Source organism: Chiloscyllium punctatum, chromosome 23 (assembly GCF_047496795.1).
Source record: "Chiloscyllium punctatum isolate Juve2018m chromosome 23, sChiPun1.3, whole genome shotgun sequence".
Classification (NCBI taxonomy): domain Eukaryota; kingdom Metazoa; phylum Chordata; class Chondrichthyes; order Orectolobiformes; family Hemiscylliidae; genus Chiloscyllium; species Chiloscyllium punctatum.
In genome coordinates this window covers 52,844,292-52,861,260 of record NC_092761.1, presented here as the reverse complement: position 1 = coordinate 52,861,260, position 16,969 = coordinate 52,844,292, and the positions used below count along the sequence as shown (strand labels likewise).

At 47.7% G+C, this 16,969-nt stretch overlaps 1 protein-coding gene across 4 annotated transcripts in view; it reads right to left on the bottom strand.

Moving 5' to 3' along the window:
• arhgap32b (Rho GTPase activating protein 32b) overlaps positions 1-4,594 on the bottom strand; it is a 572,293-nt gene extending 567,699 nt beyond the window's left edge. For 3 of the 4 annotated variants that reach the window (XM_072593008.1, XM_072593005.1, XM_072593009.1), the window contains exon 1: positions 4,506-4,594. The gene's annotated coding sequence lies outside the window, so the exon portion shown is untranslated. The remainder of the gene's footprint in view (positions 1-4,505) is intronic. The other variant, XM_072593007.1, reaches the window with a different exon arrangement.
• Positions 4,595-16,969: the final 12,375 nt, after the last annotated feature.

The following is a 16,969-nucleotide window of genomic DNA, read 5'->3' as shown; positions in this document are numbered from 1 at the left end:
ACGCCTCTTCACCTCCTCCTTATCCTCCTCCTCCTCCCACGCCTCTTCACCTCCTCCTCCTCCTCCCCCCATCCTCACACGCCTCTTCACCTCAACCTTATCCTCCTCCTCCTCCCATCCTCACACGCCTCTTCACCTCCTCCTCCTCCCCCCATCCTCACACGCCTCTTCACCTCCTCCTTATCCTCCTCCTCCTCCCATCCTCACACGCCTCTTCACCTCCTCCTCCTCCTCCCCCCATCCTCACACGCCTCTTCACCTCCTCCTTATCCTCCTCCTCCCCCCATCCTCACACGCCTCTTCACCTCCTCCTTATCCTCCTCCTCCCCCCATCCTCACACGCCTCTTCACCTCCTCCTTATCCTCCTCCTCCTCCTCCCATCCTCACACACCTCTTCACCTCCTCCTCCTCCTATCCTCACACACCTCTTCACCTCCTCCTCCTCCCATCCTCACACGCCTCTTCACCTCCTCCTCCTCCCATCCTCACACACCTCTTCACCTCCTCCTCCTCCCCCCATCCTCACACGCCTCTTCACCTCCTCCTCCTCCCCCCATCCTCGCACGCCTCTTCACCTCCTCCTCCTCCTCCTCCTCCCATCCTCACACGCCTCTTCACCTCCTCCTCCCATCCTCACACGCCTCTTCACCTCCTCCTCCCATCCTCACACACCTCTTCACCTCCTCCTCCTCCCATCCTCACACACCTCTTCACCTCCTCCTCCTCCCATCCTCACACACCTCTTCACCTCCTCCTCCTCCCATCCTCACACGCCTCTTCACCTCCTCCTCCTCCTCCCATCCTCACACACCTCTTCACCTCCTCCTCCTCCTCCCATCCTCACACGCCTCTTCACCTCCTCCTCCTCCTCACACGCCTATTCACCTCCTCCTCCTCCTCCTCCTCCCATCCTCACACGCCTCTCCACCTCCTCCTCCTCCCCCCATCCTCACACGCCTCTTCACCTCCTCCTCCTCCTCCCATCCTCACACGCCTCTTCACCTCCTCCTCCTCCTCCCATCCTCACACGCCTCTTCACCTCCTCCTCCTCCTCCCCCCATCCTCACACACCTCTTCACCTCCTCCTCCTCCTCACACGCCTCTTCACCTCCTCCTCCTCCTCCCCCCATCCTCACACACCTCTTCACCTCCTCCTCCTCCCATCCTCACACGCCTCTTCACCTCCTCCTCCTCCCATCCTCACACGCCTCTTCACCTCCTCCTCCTCCTCCTCCCATCCTCACACACCTCTTCACCTCCTCCTCCTCCTCACACGCCTCTTCACCTCCTCCTCCTCCTCCCCCCATCCTCACACGCCTCTTCACCTCCTCCTCTTCCACCCCCCATCCTCACACACCTCTTCACCTCCTCCTCCTCCTCACACGCCTCTTCACCTCCTCCTCCTCCCCCCATCCTCACACACCTCTTCACCTCCTCCTCCTCCTCACACGCCTCTTCACCTCCTCCTCCTCCTCCCCCCATCCTCACACGCCTCTTCACCTCCTCCTCCTCCTCCCCCCATCCTCACACGCCTCTTCACCTCCTCCTTATCCTCCTCCTCCTCCCATCCTCACACGCCTCTTCACCACCTCCTCCTCCTCCCCCCATCCTCACACGCCTCTTCACCTCCTCCACCTCCCATCCTCACACACCTCTTCACCTCCTCCTCCTCCTCCCATCCTCACACGCCTCTTCACCTCCTCATCCTCCTCCTCCTCCCATCCTCACACGCCTCTTCACCTCCTCCTCCTCCTCCCCCCATCCTCACACGCCTCTTCACCTCCTCCTTATCCTCCTCCTCCTCCCATCCTCACATGCCTCTTCACCTCCTCCTTATCCTCCTCCTCCTCCCATCCTCACACGCCTCTTCACCTCCTCCTCCTCCTCCCCCCATCCTCACACGCCTCTTCACCTCCTCCTTATCCTCCTCCTCCCCCCATCCTCACACGCCTCTTCACCTCCTCCTTATCCTCCTCCTCCTCCCATCCTCACACGCCTCTTCAACTCCTCCTCCTCCTCCTCCTCCTCCCCCCATCCTCACACGCCTCTTCACCGGTGACGAGCGGTGTCCCGCAGGGTTCGGTGCTGGGGCCACAGCTGTTCGCATTATATATTAATGATTTGGATGAGGGAACCGGGGGCATTCTAGCGAAGTTTGCCGATGATACAAAGTTAGGTAGACAGGCAGGTAGTACTGAGGAAGTGGGGAGGCTACAGAAGGATCTAGACAGGTTGGGAGAGTGGTCCAGGAAATGGCTGATGGAATTTAACGTGAGCAAGTGCGAGGTCTTGCACTTTGGCAAAAAGAATATAGGAATGGACTACTTTCTAAATGGTGAGAAACTTAATAAAGCCAAAGCACAAAGGGATCTGGGAGTGCTAGTCGAGGATTCTCTAAAGGTAAACATGCAGGTTGAGTCTGTGATTAAGAAAGCGAATGCAATGTTGTCTCTTATCTCAAGAGGGTTGGAATATAAAAGCAGAGATGTACTACTAAGACTTTATAAAGCTCTGGTTAGGCCCCATTTGGAGTACTGTGTCCAGTTTTGGTCCCCACACCTCAGGAAGGACATACTGGCACTGGAACGTGTCCAGCGGAGATTCACACGGATGATCCGTGGAATGACAGGTCTAGCATATGAGGAACGGCTGAGGATACTGGGGTTGTATTCGTTGGAGTTTAGAAGATTAAGGGGAGATCTAATAGAGACGTACAAAATAATACATGGCTTTGAAAAGGTGGATGCTAGAAAATTGTTTCTGTTAGGCGAGGAGACTAGGACCCGTGGACACAGCCTTAGAATTAGAGGGGGTCATTTCAGAACGGAAATGCGGAGACATTTCTTCAGCCAGAGAGTGGTGGGCCTGTGGAATTCATTGCCACGGAGTGCAGTGGAAGCCGGGACGCTAAATGTCTTCAAGGCCGAGATTGATAGGTTCTTGTTGTCTAGAGGAATTAAGGGCTACGGGGAGAACGCTGGCAAGTGGAGCTGAAATGCGCATCAGCCATGATTGAATGGCGGAGTGGACTCGATGGGCCGAATGGCCTTACTTCCACTCCTATGTCTTATGGTCTTATGGTCTTCACCTCCTCCTCCCCCCATCCTCACACGCCTCTTCACCTCCTCCTTATCCTCCTCCTCCCCCCATCCTCACACGCCTCTTCACCTCCTCCTTATCCTCCTCCTCCCCCCATCCTCACACGCCTCTTCACCTCCTCCTTATCCTCCTCCTCCCCCCATCCTCACACGCCTCTTCACCTCCTCCTTATCCTCCTCCTCCCCCCATCCTCACACGCCTCTTCACCTCCTCCTCCCATCCTCACACGCCTCTTCACCTCCTCCTTATCCTCCTCCTCCCCCCATCCTCACACGCCTCTTCACCTCCTCCTTATCCTCCTCCTCCTCCCATCCTCACATGCCTCTTCACCTCCTCCTTATCCTCCTCCTCCCCCCATCCTCACACGCCTCTTCACCTCCTCCTCCTCCTCCCATCCTCACACGCCTCTTCACCTCCTCCTTATCCTCCTCCTCCCCCCATCCTCACACGCCTCTTCACCTCCTCCTCCTCCTCCTCCCATCCTCACACGCCTCTTCACCTCCTCCTTATCCTCCTCCTCCTCCCATCCTCACACGCCTCTTCACCTCCTCCTTATCCTCCTCCTCCTCCCATCCTCACACACCTCCTCCTCCTCCTCCCATCCTCACACGCCTCTTCACCTCCTCCTCCTCCTCCCATCCTCACACACCTCTTCACCTCCTCCTCCTCCCCCATCCTCACACGCCTCTTCACCTCCTCCTTATCCTCCTCCTCCTCCCATCCTCACACACCTCTTCACCTCCTCCTCCTCCCCCCATCCTCACACGCCTCTTCACCTCCTCCTTATCCTCCTCCTCCCCCCATCCTCACACGCCTCTTCACCTCCTCCTTATCCTCCTCCTCCTCCCATCCTCACACGCCTCTTCACCTCCTCCTTATCCTCCTCCTCCCCCCATCCTCACACGCCTCTTCACCTCCTCCTCCTCCTCCCATCCTCACACGCCTCTTCACCTCCTCCTTATCCTCCTCCTCCCCCCATCCTCACACGCCTCTTCACCTCCTCCTTATCCTCCTCCTCCTCCCATCCTCACACGCCTCTTCACCTCCTCCTTATCCTCCTCCTCCTCCCATCCTCACACGCCTCTTCACCTCCTCCTTATCCTCCTCCTCCTCCCATCCTCACACGCCTCTTCACCTCCTCCTTATCCTCCTCCTCCTCCCATCCTCACACGCCTCTTCACCTCCTCCTCCTCCCCCCATCCTCACACGCCTCTTCACCTCCTCCTCCTCCTCCCCCCATCCTCACACGCCTCTTCACCTCCTCCTTATCCTCCCACCCCCCTCATACCCACAGCCCCCACCTCACACTCACACCGTTCCTCAGCCCAACACACTCACAGTCCGTAACCTCCCGACCACTCTCCGCCCTGACTCCATCAATCTCGGTCTCTTTGCAGGGTCCTACCTGTCTTGGCCGACTACTCGCGGACTTCGAGGGACAGTCCAGACTCCATCACCCCCCCCTACCCACCGCAAACCACAAACCGCCGCCCGCCAGCCGGCAACGTGAGCGTCAGCACGCACAGGCCCACCCCACTCCGCATTGCGTCAGCACGCACAGGCCCACCCCCACTCCGCGTTGCGTCAGCACGCACAGGCCCACCCCCACTCCGCGTTGCGTCAGCACGCACAGACCCCTCTGAATTGCGTCATCACGCACAAACCCATCCTACCCACCCCATCCGCATTGCGTCAGCACGCTCTCGCCCACCAAACCGCATTGCATCAGCCGCGCAGACCCACCCCACCTACCTTACGTTCACATCCGGCCCATAGTGTGTCAGAGCGAACATCCGCCCCCACCGTGTATCAGCATGCACAGATCCGCCCCAATGTGCGTCAGGACGCTCAGACACTCCCGACTGTGCGTCACCACGTGCAGCTGAGTGCGTCGTGAGAGAGTTGGGAGAATGATGCTTATATACTTCTCTCTCACACTTACAACCCCCCCCAACCCAGACACACACAAAGACCCACATGCACACGTATATTTTGTGGGGTGAACTTATACTTGCAGAGTTACAATGTACTTTGCTCAAAAACTGCATGAATTCATGTAAAACTCTGTTATCTCACTTTTTAAGATTAGAATCAGTCGAAACATTATGGCACAGACAGAGAACACGGGGCTAACACCTTCAACATAGTCTGGCTAACACCAATTGTTAAGTTAACCTGAGAATGCAACTTTTAAAAAAAGGTTTTGTGATTTACACATGAAAGAAGTGAAACTATCATGATATTCGAACAGATGAAAGACTCAACAGACAATCAAGGTATTTTTCAATGTATAATTTCAGTTACATCACACTGCAAACTTTTACTATAAATTCTGTGCCTTACAATTGTGTTCTCCACAACCACCTGATGAAGGAGCAACGCTCTGAAAGCTAGTGTGCTTCCAATTAAACCTGTTGGACTATAACCTGGTGTTGTGTGGTTTTTAACTTGGGACAATAATTGAGTGACAATTGATGTATAGACATCATTGTCTTGGATTAATCTGTTACAAAGAGATCAGGGCTGTTTGTTAAATGTGCATTTTCTCTACTCAGACAGAATAACGCTGCATTTAAAGATGTACATTAGCAAAGAGTCTGAAGATCTGTCATTGAGTCATAGAGATTTACAGCATTGAAACAGACCCTTTGGCCCGACTTGTCCATGCCCACCAGACATCCCAACCTAATCTAGTCCCGTTTACCAGCATTTCGCCCAGATCCCTCTAAACCCTTCCTATTTGTATACCCATCCAGGGAAGAGACCCTGTCTATTTATTCGAACAATGCCCCTCATGATTTTATAAACCTCTATAAGGTCACCCATCACCCTCTGATGCTCCAGGGAAATCAGCCCCAGCCTATTCAACCTCTCCCTATAGCTCAAATCCTCCAACCTTGGCAAAATCTTTGTAAATCTTTTCTGAACCCTTTCAAGTTTCACAACATCTTTCCAATAGGAGGGATACCAGAATTGCGCAATGTCTTGTACAGCCATATGTGATCTCCCAACTGCTTTATTCAATGCTCTGACCAATAAAGGAAAGCATACCAAACACCACATTCACTATCCTATCTACCTGCAACTCCACTTTCAAAGAACTATGAACCTGCACTCCAAGGCCTCTTTGTTCAACAGGGCACTCCCAGCACCTTACCATTAAGTGTATAAGTCCTGCCTTGATTTGCCTTTCCAAAATGCAGCACCAAATATTTATCTATCTGCTACTCCTAAGTCCATTGGACATCTGTTCAAGATTCCGTTGTACTCTGAGGTAACCTTCTTCACTGTTCACTTCACCTCTAATTATGGTGTCATCTGCAAACCTACTAACTATATCTCCTATGTTCACATCATTTAAATAAATGACGAAAAGCAGTGGACACAGCGCTGATCCTTGTGGTCCTTGGCCACAGCCTCCAAAACCAGCCAGTTCCTCTATACTCCTCACTTGTCTGCTCTTTCCTACCTGCTCTGTTTTAATTTACAAATACAGTCCATTTCCTAAGTTTTGGCCTATACACTGTGTTTATCCATGTCTCCTTGCAGGTTTCCTATGTCTTTATTACAGCATCCCTTCTGACATATTTATATATCATCAACAGATTTAGATACATTGGATGCCCCATCCTCCAAGTTATTAATCTGGATCGTAAATAATTGAAACCCTCAGTCTGACCCTGTGGCACGCCACTAGTTATGTCATCAAAGCCTGAAGAAGACCCATTAATCACAACTCTTGTGTGGGTTGACCATTAAGTGCAACTTTATCGTGTGTTAACCACTTGTCAGTTCATTTTAAAACGTTATGCATAATACTGTGAACTATCTTGTATGATAACTTTGTAGGAGGCACTTTATTAAATATTTATATAAACCCATATGCCAGTTTCTATTCATCAACTGTGTTATATCTTCAAATAGCTCAAGTAAAATTTGTAAAAAATGTATTTTTTGAAAAAGATTTTCATAACATCTTTCTCAAAATTAAATTGTATATGTTTGATTGCATTACATTTTTCTAAATGTACGGGTATTTCTTCCTTATTAATTGCCTCTATCATTTTCCAATGAAAGATGTGAAGCTATCTGGTTGATAATTTACTTGTTTCTGTATCCCTTCTTGAACAGCGACATTGCAATAGTGATTTTCCAAAGCACTGGAGTCCAGTGAGTTCTGGAACATAAATGGGTTGCAGTGGCAGGGGAAGGTAGCTGGGAAGGTGATAGGTAGATGCAGGTGGAAAGCGAAGGTGATATTTCGGAGGGGAGGGTGGAGCAGATAGGTAGGAAGGAAAATGGACAGGTAGGACAGTTCAAGAGAAGACAAGCCAGGGAACTATAGACCGGTGAGCCTGACCTCGGTGGTGGGCAAGTTGTTGGAGGGAAAGGCAAGGACTGATTCGGGATAGTCAACATGGCTTTGTGCGTAGGAAATCATGTCTCACAAACTTGATTGAGTTTTTTGAAGAAGTAACAAAGAAGATTGATGAGGGCAGAGCAGTAGATGTGATCTATATGGACTTCATTAAGGTGTTCAATAAGGTTACCCATGTGAGAATGGTTAGCAAGGTTAGATCTCATGGAATGCAGGGAGAACTAGCCATTTGGATACAGAACTGGCTCAAAGGTAGAAGACAGAGGGTGGTGGTGGAGGGTTGTTTTTCAGACTGGAGGTCTGTGACCAGGATAGTGCCACAAGGATTAGTGCTGGGCCCTCTACTTTTTGTCATTTACATAAATGATTTGGATGCGAGCATAAGAGGTACAGTTAGTAAATTTGCAGATGACACCAAAATTGGAGGTGTAGTGGACAGCGAAGAGTGTTACCTCAGATTACAACAGGATCTGGACCAGATGGGCCTATGGGCTGAGAAGTGGCAGATGGAGTTTAATTCAGATAAATGCGAGATGCTGCATTTTGGGAAAGCAAATCTTAGCAGGACTTATACGCTTAATGGTAAGATCCTAGGGAGTGTTGCTGAACAAAGAGACCTTGGAGTGCAGGTTCATAGCTCCTTGAAAGTGGAGTCGCAGGTAGATAGGATCGTGAAGAAGGCGTTTGGTATGCTTTCCTTTATTGGTCAGAGTACTGAGTACAGGAGTTGGGAGGTCATGTTGCGGCTGTATAGGACATTGGTTAGGCCACTGTTGGAATATTGTGTGCAATTCTGGTCTCCTTCCTATCGGAAAGATGTTGTGAAACTTGAAAAGGTTCAGAAAAGATTTACAAGGATTTTGCCAGGGCTGAAAGATCTGGGAGAGGCTGAACAGGCTGGGGCTGTTTTCCCTGGAGCATTGGAGGCTGAGGGGTGACCTTATAGAGGTTTACAAAATTATGAGGGGCATGGATAAGATAAATAGGCAAAGTCTTTTCCCTGGGGTGGGGGAGTCCAGAACTAGAGGGCATAGGTTTAGGTGAGAGGGGAAAGATATAAAGAGACCTAAAGGGCAACGTTTTCACACAGAGGGTGGTACGTGTATGGATTGAGTTGCCAGAGGATGTGGTGGAGGCTGGTACAATTGCAACATTTAAGAGGCATTCGGATGGGTATATGAATAGGAAGGGTTTGGAGGGATATGGGCTGAGTGCTGGCAAGTGGGACTAGATTGGATTGGGATATCTGGTCGGCATGGACGGGTTGGACCGAAGGGACTGTTTCCATGCTATACATCTCTATGACTCTATGACCAGTGCTGAGTTCGAGGGTTGAATCTGGGATGAGGTGGGGGGAGGAAAGAAAAGGAAAATGATGAAATTGACATTGATGCTGTGTGGTTGGAGGGTCCCAAGGCAAAAGATGAGATGTTCTTCCTCCAGGCATCAGGTGGCTAGGATTTGGCAATAGAGCAGACCCAGGACTTGCGTGTCCTTGGCAAAGTGGAAGGGTGAGTTGAAGTGGTCAGCCACAGGACGGTGGGGTAGTTTGATCTATGTGTCGCAGAGATGTTCTCTAAAATGTTCTGCAAGTTGGTGTCCTGCCTCCCCAACGTAGAGGAGACCACTTCAAGAGCAACTGACAAAGTATATGAGGCGTTTGGATGTGCAGGAAAATCTCTGCCGGATATGGAAGGATCCTTTGTGGCCTTGGATGGAGGTGAGAGGAGAGATGTGGGCATAGGTTTTTAAACTCCTTGTAGCAGGAAGGTGTCGGGAGTTGAGGGTGGGTTGGTGGTGGACGTGATCCTAACAAGAGAGTCGCTGAGGGAATGGTCTCTGCTGAATACTGGTAGGCGTAGGGAGGGAAGTATATCTCTGGTAGTGGGGTCTGACTGCAGGTGGCAGAAATGGAGGAGGATGATGCCCTGTATCCGGAGATTGGTGGGGTTGAAGGTTATGGGCAAAATTGAGGACTGCAGATGCTGGAAACCAGAGTTTAGATCAGAGTAGTGCTGGAAAAGCACAGCAGGTCAGGCAGCACCCAAGGAGCAGAAAAATGAATTTTTCAGGCAAAAGCCCTTCAAGGGCTGGAAGGTTATGATCAGGGGTTCTATAGTTGTTGCAGTTGAAGGGGTGGGGTTCAAGGGTAGAGGTGTGGGAAGATGAAGAGATGTGCTGGAGGGTATTGTTGACCACGTTAGAGGGAAGATTGCGGCCCTTGAAATAGGAGGCCATCTAGGATATTATGGGAGTGGAATTGCCCCTCTTGGGACTAGGTACGGTGGAGGCAGTAGAATTGGGATTAAGGGACAGCGTTTTTACAGGAAGGGGTGAAAATTCATGATGAAGATAAGGAGTTGGGGCTGGGGAAACAAAAGTATTGGAGGAAGTAGAGGACGTGGGTGGTGTCCCAAATGTATGTGGTGAGTTCCTGGACCAAAGGGGACAGGGTGGTGTCAAGATATGAGGAGATAAATCTGGTGGTGCTGGTGAAGGTGGCGACAATGGGTCAACCAGGGCAGTCAGGTTTGTGAATTTTGGGTAGCAAGTAGGACCAGGCGGTATGGAACTCCCAAACTATGAGATTAGAGGCTGTGGATGGGACATCCCCTGAGGTGATGAGGTTGTAGGTGGTCTGGGAGATGATGGTTTGGCGATGTGAGTTGAAATCAAGGCCGAAGGGGCCAGTAGGAGCAAGTGTCGGTGAGTTGCCGCCTGGCTTCAGCGGTGTGCAGGTCAGTGTGTCAAACTACCACTGCACCCCCCCCCGCCCCCCACACCCCCACCCCTTGTCCACTGGTTTGATGGTGACATTGGGGTTGGAGCAGAGGTAGTGGAGGGATGAGCGTTGCAAAGGTGAGAAGTTGAAGTGGGTGAGAGGGGTGGACAGGTTGAGGTGGTCAGTGCTACAGCGGCAATTGGAAATTCCACAGATTCGTGACTCTATGAGAGAAGTAACTTCTCTGTTTTAAATCTGCTATCCCACATCCTAAAAATATAATATCTCATTCTAGATTGCCCACAAGAGGACGCGTCCTTTCTATATTTGCCTCATCAATTCCCCTTAGCATCTTATTTATCTCAAATTAGATCTCCTGTTATTCATCTAAACTCCAGAGAGTTTAGGCCTAAACAGCTCAATCTCTCTTCATAGAATAATAGAACCTCTACAAAGTGGAAACAGGCCATTCAGCCCATCAAGTCCAAACCAAGTTTCCCCCTACCCAATAACTCTACATTTCCCATGGCTAATCCACACTACGGGCAAGTTACTCTGCTAGTAATGTCCTCAAAAATATCCTCAGGTTTTTCAAACATGATTTTCCCTTCATAAATCCATTTTGACTCTGTCCAACAAGGGACACCTGTTTTCTAACTATCCCTAGAATCACCTCCTTTATAATAGATTTTAGTGTATGCCTTGACATCAGGATAAGAGGCCTGCAGTCCTCTGTTTTCTCTCTTCTTCCTTTCTTAAGTAGCGGAGTTATGTTTGCAATGGACCAGTATAATCGAATTAAGGAATTTTGAAAGATGATCACTCACAAACTTGATTGAGATTTTTGAAGATGTAACAAAGAGGATTCATGAGGGCAGAGTGGTAGATGTGATCTATATGGACTTCAGTAAGGCGTTCGACAAGGTTCCCCATGGGAGGCTGGTCAGCAAGGTTAGGTCTCATGAAATACAGGGAGAACTAGCCATTTGGATACAGAACTGGCTCAAAGGTAGAAGACAGAGGGTGGTGGTGGAGGGTTGTTTTTCAGACTGGTGGCCTGTGACCAGGATAGTGCCACAAGGATCGGTGCTGGGTCCTCTACTTTTTGTCATTTACATAAGTGATTTGGATGCGAGCATAAGAGGTACAGTTAGTAAATTTGCAGATGACACCAAAATTGGAGGTGTAGTGGACAGCAAAGAGGGTTACCTCAGATTACAACAGGATCTTGATTAGATGGGCCAATGGGCTGAGAAATGGACTGAGATGGAGTTTAATTCAGATAAATGTGAGGTATTGCATTTTGGGAAAGCAAACCTTAGCAGGACTTATACACTTAATGGTAAGGTCCTAGAGAGTGTTGCTGAACAAAGAGACATTGATGTGCAGGTTCGTAGCTCTTTGAAAGTGGAGTTGCAGGTAGATAGGATCGTGAAGAAGGCGTTTGGTATGCTTTCTTTTATTGGTAAAAGCATTGAGTACAGGAGTTGGGAGGTCATGTTGCGGCTGTACAGGACATTGGTTAGGCCACTGTTGGAATATTGCATGCAATTCTGGTCTCCTTCCTATCAGAAAGATGTTGTGAAGCTTGAAAGGGTTCAGAAAAGATCTATAAGGCTGTTGCCAGGGGTGGAGGATTTGAGCTATAAAGAGAGGCTGAACAGGCTGGAGCTGTTTTCCCTGGAGCATCGGAGGCTTAGGGGTGACTATATAGACAAAATCATGAGGGGCATGGATAGAGTAAATCGACAAAGTTTTATCCCTGGGGTGGGGGAGTCCAGAACTAGAGGGCATAGGTTTAGGGTGAGAGGGAAAAGATATAAAAGAGACCTAAGGGTAGTATGTGTATGGAATGAGCTGCCAGAGGAAGTGGTGGAGGCTGTACAATTGCAACATTTAAGAGGCATTTGGATGGGTATATGAATAGGAAGGGTTTGGAGGGATATGGGCCGGGTGCTGGCAGGTGGGACTAGATTGGGTTGGGATATCTGGTCGGCATGGACAGGTTGGACCAAGGGGTCTGTTTCCGTACTGTACATCTCTATGACTCTATGACTCTAATGGATCCATTATCTCTATAGCTGTCTCTTAGGTTAAAGATCATCAGGACCTGGGAATTTGTCAATTGCCAGTCTCATTATTTTTCTAATGCTACTTTTTTGATAAGAGTAACTTCTGTCAGTTCAACATTCTCACCAGAGCCTTGGACTTCAATTATTTCATGAAGATTTTGTGTGTCTTCACTAGTGAAGACAGACACAAAGGACATATTTAATTTACTTACCATTTTAGATTAGATTAGATTAGATTAAATTACTTACAGTGTGGAAACAGGCCCTTCGGCCCAACAAGTCCACACCGACCCTCCGAAGCGCAACCCACCCAGACCCATTCCCCAACACTTCACCTAACACTATGGGCAATTTCTCTATTTCCTATTATAAATTCTCCTGTCTCTATCTGTAATGGACACATATTTGTCTTCAATATTCTTTTCTACTTGCTTCTAGAAGTTTTTCCAGACATTTTTATGTTTCTCAGTATTTTACATTTGTTTTTTGTTCTCTCCTTAATATTTTTGTTGCTGCTCCTTTGCTAAGTTCTAACATTCTCCCAATTCTGAGATTTGCAGCTTTTTTGACAAGTTTATCAACGTGCTTGATCAAATGCTATCTTTTGCTTTTCTTGGTAGCAATGGTTGGCTTGCATTCCTTGTTATGTCCTGTACTACTACTTCTGGATGCAGTAACTTTCCAGCTCTTGGAAGAGTAATTTGTATGTAGCTTTGATTGCTTTCCAAGCCTTCAGTCGACATGTTTCTCCATTCAAGGATTTCCTTACCTAAACCTCATTATCTACTGAGGATCAGAGCCACATGATTTGATCACTGAGCTTGTCTCTTAGATTAAATGTCTCAAGGATCGGTAGCTTCGAAAGCATGACAAGGTGCTTTGCGCTGAGCCTGATACATTTCACCTCCTAATTGTAGCACGTCCTAATTTCTTGATCAGGGTACTGCTCTTGACAGCATATCAGAAACGTGCATTCGCTTCAATGTCATGTTCAGTTGTAACTGGATGAACATTCTTTGAAGATGATTTGGTGCAAGTAATAGTGACTTGAGAAAAATGCTTCAATGTGGCTTGTGGTCAGACTCAACTATCACAGTATTAAGGAGGAGAAAGTGAGGACTGCAGATGCTGGAGTATCAGAGCTGAAAATGTGTTGCTGGAAAAGCGCAGCAGGTCAGACAGCATCCAAGGAACAGGAGAATCGACGTTTCGGGCATCAGCCCTTCCTGAAGAAGGGCTGATGCCCGAAACGTCGATTCTCCTGTTCCTTGGATGCTGCCTGACCTGCTGCGCTATCACAGTGTTAATGCTATGAAAGCAAATATAACCTGTCAAAAGGCAGAACATTGAGGGATATGGACCGTGTACATATAGGATTAGTTTGGAATGATATCATGATTGGCACAGACATGGTCGGACATGGAAAGGCCTGTTCCTATGCTGTACTGTTCTATGTTCTATTTCAACTCTAGCATTGCTGTCACTACTGACCTATGTCCTTTAATTGTAACTTTCTTTGTTCAATTTCAGGATCACCAGATGATCTCTGTTGAGTAGTTGCACTAGGGTTTTTATTGTGGTGAGCAATACCTTCTTCCATTTTATCTCTGCACCCAGAGACTAGCAGATCATCCATCCTAGATTCTAATCCAGAAAGATCACAAACCATCTCATGTTGTCTGTGTAACATTCTTCTGGAGCAGTGAAAATGCCAAACAGCATTCACAACCACTTGTATATCTCAAACAGTATCCAGAATGTAGTTTAAAAACTGTTACTTTCATCTACCTTTTCTTGCCAGTAACATTTCTTCACATCTGTTATGGTGAAAATACTGTCTTTACAGGTTGCAGCAAAATTCTGTCAGTAGTTGGCATGAGCTAGTAAGATCTTTTCAGGGCTTTATTTCAATCCTTTTAAATTGATGTGTACTCTCAGCTTACAGGGTTGTTTTACTATTACCATACAGTAGGAGCTGTGATTTATTTTCCCTGGTTATTCTTTTTCCAGGTCTTCTATCTTGTCTTTCAGACCTTTAGGTCAGCTGGAACTAGTCTTCAGCATATGCTGAATTGATCGTGTATTCTCATCTACTTTGGGATGATAGTGTCTTGGAAGATACCCTAATCCTGTACATGCATTGTTGTACTCCTCTATGATGTGTTCCACTGTCAATGGTTTAGTGTGCTGTAACACTTTGTAAATCTCTTTTCACACATTGAGGATTACCAGTGCAAGCTTTAGACTATCTTGGGTTGAAATGAGTGGCATTTTCTTTCCATCTATAATCTGGAACATGTGATCCTCATTCGTGTTGTTGCCATGGAGTCACAGAGTAATCTGTCCTGTCAGCACAAGCATGGTAACATGCAGTCTTAACATTGCTTTAGAGAGCTTCATTTTTGGATTGCTATACTATGTTGAGTCACTTCACCTTGTTCTGTGAAGCTCACAATATTGCATGATGTACCAGAGTCCATCTGACACTATGTGGTGATTCAATGCTCTCCTTTTCCAGTCATTATTCCAACTGTCACGGACCAAGTGTCACCTATTAACTTGGATGAACCAACCATTCATATCGTGTGAGTGATTCATCAGAATCTTCAGCAAAACACTTTCCAGTGGCCATCTGTACTTCGTTTTTGCCTTACACCTGTGTGGAAAGTGATTCAGCTTCTTGCAGTGAAAATACTGCTTTCCCCATATTGTATTTGCAGCTTTGTGCGATGTTCTCTGCAGTATTTGTACACCTACTTTTTGTGTGACTGTTTGCCCTATCTACCTGTGAGTCAGAGAAACATTGGGTAAGTGAGTAAGCTATGTATAGCGGGAGAGTATAAATCGCAGCCAAGGCTTGAGGCCTACACTGACCTGGGAGTCGCTGAGGCATCAGACCTGAGAGAGAGCAGCTTTAATGGGGCAAGAACAGAGTTGGGCAGAATTGACTGGAACAAAACGTTAGCAGGATAAACAGTAACTGAACAATGGGCTACCTTGAAAGAGTGACCCAAAGTATTCTTAGTATAATTCCCTATGTCTAAAGCCATGGAAAGAATGGCCTGATAGTTCACATAATGAGCACTTTGAAATCATTGACAGTTATTGTGCATTAAAGCAACAATAAAACTGTCACTCTTAGCTAAGCATGAGACTCTAAAATGAGGTTTTCCCCTTGGGACCCTGCAACATTCAGGACTCAATGTCGAGTTCAATAATTTTAGGGCCTGAGCACTTTATTTCATGTCCTTGTCCTAACCCCCACACCAGACCTTGTCATCACATAGGCTGCTACCACAAACAACCCATTGTGAGCTACTAATGGTCCCATTAGCAGTTATTGATTTCCTCAGGCTGACCTTAACCTATTATTTTATCTGCCTGATAATTTTTCTCTCTCTCTCTCTGGGCTCAATATCCATTTATCATGTACTCTTTCTCCTCCCCCATCCCTCCGCCCCCTGTGTTCCCTGTCTGTGCCATAATGTTTAGACTCATTCTAATCTAAAAAGTGAGTTAACAGAGTTTTACATGGATTCATGCAGTTTTTGAGCCAAGTACAATGTAACTCTGCAAGTACAAATTCACCCCACAAACGCATATGTACATGTGTGCATGTCTAAACATTATGGCACACACAGGGAACACAGGGGGCTAACACCTTCAACATATTATCTGCGCTAACACCAATTGTTACAGTTAACCTGAGAATGTAATTTTAAAAATAGTTTTGTGATTTACATATGAAAGAAGTGAAACTATCATGATCATTCTAACAGATGAAAGACTCAACAAACAATCAAAGTATTTTTCAATGCTCCGAAAGCTAGCTCTTCCAATTAAACCTGTTGGACTATAACCGGGTGTTGTGTGATTTTTAACTTTGTACACCCCAGTCCAACACAGGCATCTCCAAATCATGCCATTTTTGCGGATGATACAAAGATTGGTGGAGTTGTGGACAGTGAGGATTGTAGGGGATACAGCAGGATATAGATCAGCTGGAGGCACAGGCAGGAAAATGGCAGATGGAATTTAATCCAGACACATAGAAGATAGAAGATAGAACATTAGCGCGCAGTATAGGCCTTTCGGCCCTCGATGTTGCACTGACCCGTGGAACCAATCTGAAGCCTCTCTATCCTTCACTATTCCATTTTTATCCATATGTTTATCCAATGAACATCTAAAGGTCCTTAACCTTGGCGAGTCTACGACTGTTGCAGGCAGTGCGTACCATACCCCTACTACTCTCTGAGTAAAGAAACTACCTCTGACATCTTTAGATTACTTACAGTGTGGAAACAGGCCCTTTGGCCCAACAAGTCCACACCGACCCACTGAAGCGCAACCCACCCAGACCCATTCCCCTACATTGACCACTTCACCTAACACTACCGGCAATTTAGCATGGCCAATTCACCTAACCTGCACATTTCTTTTGGAATGTGGGAGGGAACCAGAACGCCTGAAGGAAACCCATGCAGACACGGGGAGAGTGTGCAAACTCCACACAAAGAGTCACCTGAGGTGGGAATTGAACCTGGGTCTCTGGTGCTGTGAGGCAGCAGTGCTAACCACTTCTAGCAGTGCTAGATCTCTCCTACATCTATCACCCCTCAATTTAAAGCTATGTCCCCTTGTGCTAGCCATCACCATCTGACGAAAAATGCTCTCACTGTCCACTCTGTCTAACT